Source organism: Bidens hawaiensis, unplaced genomic scaffold, assembly GCF_021521415.1.
Source record: "Bidens hawaiensis isolate Kalapana, Puna unplaced genomic scaffold, B.hawaiensis_p1.1 tig00006607_1, whole genome shotgun sequence".
NCBI classification, from domain to species: domain Eukaryota; kingdom Viridiplantae; phylum Streptophyta; class Magnoliopsida; order Asterales; family Asteraceae; genus Bidens; species Bidens hawaiensis.
Window position 1 is genome coordinate 786368 of NW_027491446.1, and position 6024 is coordinate 792391.

Genomic DNA, 6024 nt, shown 5'->3' on the forward strand with positions numbered 1-6024 from the left:
TCTGAGGATGAAACAACATAAAAAATAGATACCTATTCATCATTCCAGTATATAAAGATCAAGTTGTGAGTTAAGATATAAGAGTGTTTATGCAATCAAAACAATATTGTAAATCTAATGCAAAAAATAATATCACCCCAGGTGCGCTGCCATCCAAATTATATATCCTCATAGTAGTAATCAGTCCCATTACTAAAAGGTGTTACAAAGATTACTCAATCTGCTCCAATGTGGCATCAATGGCACTGACCAGTTTTTAGAGCATTGCACTTAAGTACTAATGATGTGATCACCTATATTTTTAGCATATAATATGAATAAATACTAAGTTTACAACTAAGATACAATCAAAACCAACAAAAAAAACGAAAACACTTGTAACAGTTGAATAATGATAATCAAATTCTGAATACTAATACCTCATTAGGCGGAGTTGAAAGAAAGTAGGTATCCAGTATCGTGTGATGGAGGCATCTATGATCGGAATAGCTGAACTACTGTTGGATTGGAGCCATGTTTCGAAGTCTGAAGGGATTAAAATATGAAAATTACAACTCGCGATTGCAGTACCTACAATTAACACCCAGTGTACCTTTGTAGTGTCGTGGTGGTGACGGATTCGTGGTGTATCAGCCGTGAAGATGCTTGAGAAAATTGAAATCAATATACCTACAAACAAAATAACGATATCAATTAACGAAATTGGGGCTCAATTAAATTACCTGAAATTAGGGCTCAAATACCTGCAACGATTCGTTTACTGATTTGAATTGAGTGCTAAGGTGGTATGGTATTTGAAATTGAAACCTATGTTCATGGTTGAGTTGAAGTGAATTGAGGAACAGTTTGATAACCGCATGTGAATATGAGACATATGGTAACCACCATGAAAACTGCTACATCAAGGGTCAGGATTTCACCCAAGTCTTTTCTAGGAATCAGATTTAAGGGAATTGCAGTTACAACTGCCTACACTCTTCTCTGGCCATATAATATATAATTGTATGATAGGGTTATTTGTAATCAAGTATTAACAACTTACAATCAATGCAATGGTTTAGACTTGAATCTTATTGTTCTTCGATTGGGGGCGAGGGATACCGATCAGAAGGTTCGGCAAGTAAGGCACTCGGTAGAGATCGCGGGTTTGATTGTAAATCGTCAAGCAGCGGTGAAGAACAAGATTCCAGCAAGTTGGCTCATAGGTTAAGATTAATACCGGCGACGAGGATCATCGATCAAGAAACAAAGTCCGGCAATCGAATAGAAATTGCGGATTCTTGCAACGGGTCTTAACAGTGTATCGACGATCAAGAGTCAGCGGCGAAGAACAAGATTTCGGTGACCGGATTGTATGCTTTTCATGGCGCAATTGCAGATCACGCAGAGAAGTTTTATTCTCGAAGCTATTGATCGATCTGGTTTGTTTCTTTGTTTTTTGGCAATAGCAAATTTCAGATTTGTTGAATTCTTGTTTGGCTTTTTAGGAGGAGTCACCAAGTCAGAGAAACAAGGGATTGGGTTTCTGAAACATTCCGTAGAAGTGTTGGGATTATTTCAATTGCTCCAAGATTTTCTTTTGTTTTCAAGGGAGATATTATTAAGGGTTCTTTTATTTACTTTATTAATTCAAATACACATATAAAGAATCTGCAATAAGGAAGATTGATTCAAGATTTCAACAAAATCACCAACTTCAAGAAGAAAGATGGGTGACCGCCCAAGAAATCAAGTCGGTTTTCTCAAAGAATCGAGTTCTCTATCGATTCAGTTTCCAATCCTTATGTCCACCAATTACACAATTTGGACGATGAAAATCAAGGCCATCTTCAAGGTTCAAGGGTTGTTGGAGGCTATCGAACCAAGAATGGGAACGGTGGTTGACTCGAAGATAGACGGGTTGGTGATTGTGTATATCTATCAAGCCATGTCGGAGGCTTTGGTGATGCAAGTGGCTCATGTGACATTCGTTAATTTCGGGTCCTGTTTGTATTCGTTTTATATTCGTTTCTCATGTAAACCGACCCATTTTGTAAACTGAAACCTATGATATAATCAAAATGATGGATTTTAAGTTACAATATTGTTTTACACTTGTCAAGTCTCAAAAACATCCTTTTCGGTCCTTAAAATGCCTTTAAAACGCTTAAAAACAACTCCAGGGACCAAAACTGCCATTTTAGCAAAGTTTGAAAATCTGGCCGCCCACCCCATTGCGATACGGGATGGGTGAGGACCATATGGGGTCGCGTGGCACGATGGCCATCAGGTCAGCATGTTGTTTGTTCTTGTTTGTGCTTTACATCCTTTTATCCAATTCGAATTTTTATACATTAGACCTCATGCATAACCCTTTCAATCTTATCCTATATATACAAGACCCTCTCCTCCATAAATCCCTGCTCATACTTCATCTTCTCTCTCAAATTCAAGATTCTTAAGGTTGTTTTTCATTGTTCTTGGAAGTTTGACTTTCAAAAGTCAAACTGACCATAATACTTGATTCTAACTAACATATTATTACTTATAACTTATGGCACAACATATATATAATATACACCCCTTGTTACCTTTGGTGGTCACTTCTTCGGTCTCGGTCGGTGGAGTGTTGGGCCTCGTAAGGCAAAGCTTCATGGAGGACTCATGTGGTCCCTGGTATATATATATATATATATATATATATATATATATATATAACTTGTTTATGCTTACTAACCATGTTTAACTTCTGCTCATTTTAGTTTGTGTATCATATTTATGAAGTTCTATGGTTATGGGTTTGTAGAGACTAGCCTCGGTTTAACCGTAAATCGAACTTTGTTTACTAGTTTTGATAAATAATTGTATAAACATGCTTTATGTTAGATTTAAGTTTCTAAAATCATTTTATATGTTCCATGGTTACGGGTTTGTAGAATCTAACCTCGGTCTTGACCCGAAACAAGATCAGAACCGAAAACTGAACTTTCATTTAAAGACTTCATTGTTGACTTTTTGGTTGTAAAACTTAGTATCATCATTTATAAATTATTATACAAGTTCTTTGATGTTTGGGCATGTGGTAACCAAACACTCGCTTAACGGACGTTGTTAAGTCTTTGGACCGACAAAACCAAACACTCGCTTAACAGATGTTGTTAGTTCTAAAACAATAGAACTACATACTTGGTTAAATCTTCTTAAATTTTATCGAGTTATCTCATAACATTTATTATTTTGGAAAGTTGACTTTGGGTTTGACCAATTATCAATACCCGAACCAACAACCCGAGCACTCGTTAAAACCAGTTTTAGTATCTATATTATAAAGGGACTTGCATTCTTGCATTTTTACCCACCTTATTACTTAACATAGGTTGAGTAAAATTAAGGGCTAGATACTTTAACCCGGTTTCGAGCAAACTTATGTTTAAAGGACTATTATTATAATTTCTTAAATATTTACATTTTAAACCTTAAACTTTAAATTGTTTACATTTCTTATCATTTATTTTATCTAAAGATTTTCTTAAACAACCTTTCTAATACAAGACTTCCTTTCATATAGGCTTTATTCGTTAAACCTCATCCTTCCGGTTACTCGTCATTTTACTGATCAAGTTTATTACTTGAAAAGTGAGTATTTTTCATTCCCCATTTTCCATCTTTCGTTTTGGGGGTGAAATTGCATACCTATTCAAATTAAATGTTTTATACTTGAGTCTTAAACCACAAACTTTAGTGTATACCTTACTTAAATAAATGCTCGATTTGGTGTTATATGCTTACATGCTTAATTGCTAATGTGTTTACCGCTTTTGGTTGGTGGATTCATAAACCCGAGTATATTTGGTATCCCCTTATAGAAATGTGTCGTTAATGTATTCTTATTAACGATTTCATATAAATCCGAATCTATTTGGCATCTCCTTATAGAAAGGTGTCGTTAATGTATTCTTATTAACGATTTCATTATCTAAATTGTTGCTATTATTTATTATTTTGTATACAAGTTGTGGAATTTCCTATTATATACTTATTGTTCAAAACTATGAAATTGCTCACCAACCTTTGTGTTGACAAATTCTATTTTATGCAATGTTACAGGTTTGACTTTAGGTTGACTCGAGAACTTGAAGAAAAACGTTATCAAGACTATTAGGGTATTAGCAAAATGAACAATATATTATTTGCTTTGATTGAATTCGGTTATTGTATGAACAAGTTATGTGACTCTTTATGATTTTATGAATTTAAATGAGTTGATTAAATAGAGTCACTTTAAATAGTGTCTTGTGTTCTTGAGCAATCCGTTGCATCCCGGCATGTTCCGCCGCCTTTGGTCGTGGTGTGACAGCTCACCTTTCCACCGCTAAAGAGATTTGGGATGCATTGAAAATCCGTTTCGTTGGGGTTGATAGGGTTCGGGAAGCACGGATCGAGTCTCTTCAACATGTGTTCGATGTACTCACGATAAAAGAAACATACACGGTTGATGACTTCTCGACCAAGATAAACCAAATAACTTCCAAAGCAAGCAATCTTGGACAACCGTTTGAAGAAAAGACCCTTGTGAGAAAGCTTTTGAAGTCCGTTCCGAGAAAGAGGTATATAGAGATTGTCGCTACTATTGAACAGTTTGCCGATATAAAGACCATGACGTTCTATGAAGTCGTTGGATGCCTAAAAGAGTTTGAGGAAAGATATGGAGATGAAGACAAACCCGTGTCTAGTAAGCAAGAACAACTCCTATATATATTAGACAAGTTATTGATACCTATGAATATGATTTATATTAGAGTGTATTAGAGTGTATTTATGTAATCTATTTATATCTTGTAATCTCTTATGTATAATCATATAATACAATACAATCTTCGTTGTTTATTTTGGTATCAAGAGCCAAAAGGGTCACAAACCCTAATTATTTTTTTCTGCCGTCAAACATCCCAACCAACCATCCTCTACTGCCATGGCACTTCTTGAATCCTTCACCCAAGCAGAAAAACAGAGTCACAACTCACACAAGTTTGGTTTTACACTCTCTACAACCAATTATGGCTACTGGAAAACATTAATCCAGCCATTCCTTGTTACCAACAACCTTTTTCCCTATGCTGATGGCACCATTCCTTGCCCGGACCTGTTCATCACCGTTCCTTCTGCTGATAAAGACCAGCCGCCAGTCAGCCAACATAACCCTAATCATGCAACGTGGATGTCTAATGATGCTCACGTTCGCATGTTAATCATATTTACCATTTCTGAGAGTGCCTTCCAGTGTTCAAGGTGATACATCCAAAGAATTATGGGTTGCTCTTAAACGTGCCTTTGCACCTCACACCATATCCCGAGAATACACCCTCAAATCACAGCTTCTTCGTCAAGATGGAACCCGATGAGACCAACGCTGCCTATCTCCTTCGTGCATGTGAGTATGCTGATGCCCTGGCCAATATTGGCAAACCATACAAGGAAAAAAGATCTCGTTATGCAGGTTGTAACTGGCCTTCGTGACGAATACGATGGCTTCAAATCACAGATTATGGGTCGACAACTTCCCAATGCTTTTTCAGATTTACATGCCCTCTTCTCTAATTATGATTACATGATCAGGAAGACTCCAGAAGCCCTGTGCAAGCCTTTACATCCGCAACACCACCAGCTAGCTCTTCTTCAGTCACGGCTCCTTCATTGCCTCCTGACACGGTTCATGCTCTTCAACAGGTTATGTCACAACTTGGCCTTCTCCAGCCACAATCTTCTGTTTCACAGCCCGCTTTTGCACATCATCAGGAAAACTATGTCTCTCGGGGCCGTGGTCATGGTTCGTACAGCCGGGGTCATGGAAATCGCAACAATTCTAGGAACTACAACAACAATCACAGTTTCAATGACTCTAATGGTGGTAATAGAAATCAGTTTTCTTGGGCATCTACTCAAAACATGGTTTTTGGTACTTGTAACAGGTACGGAATTTGACATATTCCATCTCAGTGTCCTAACAGGGATCCGAGTACTATAAGGTCTCCTCCACCTTCAGCA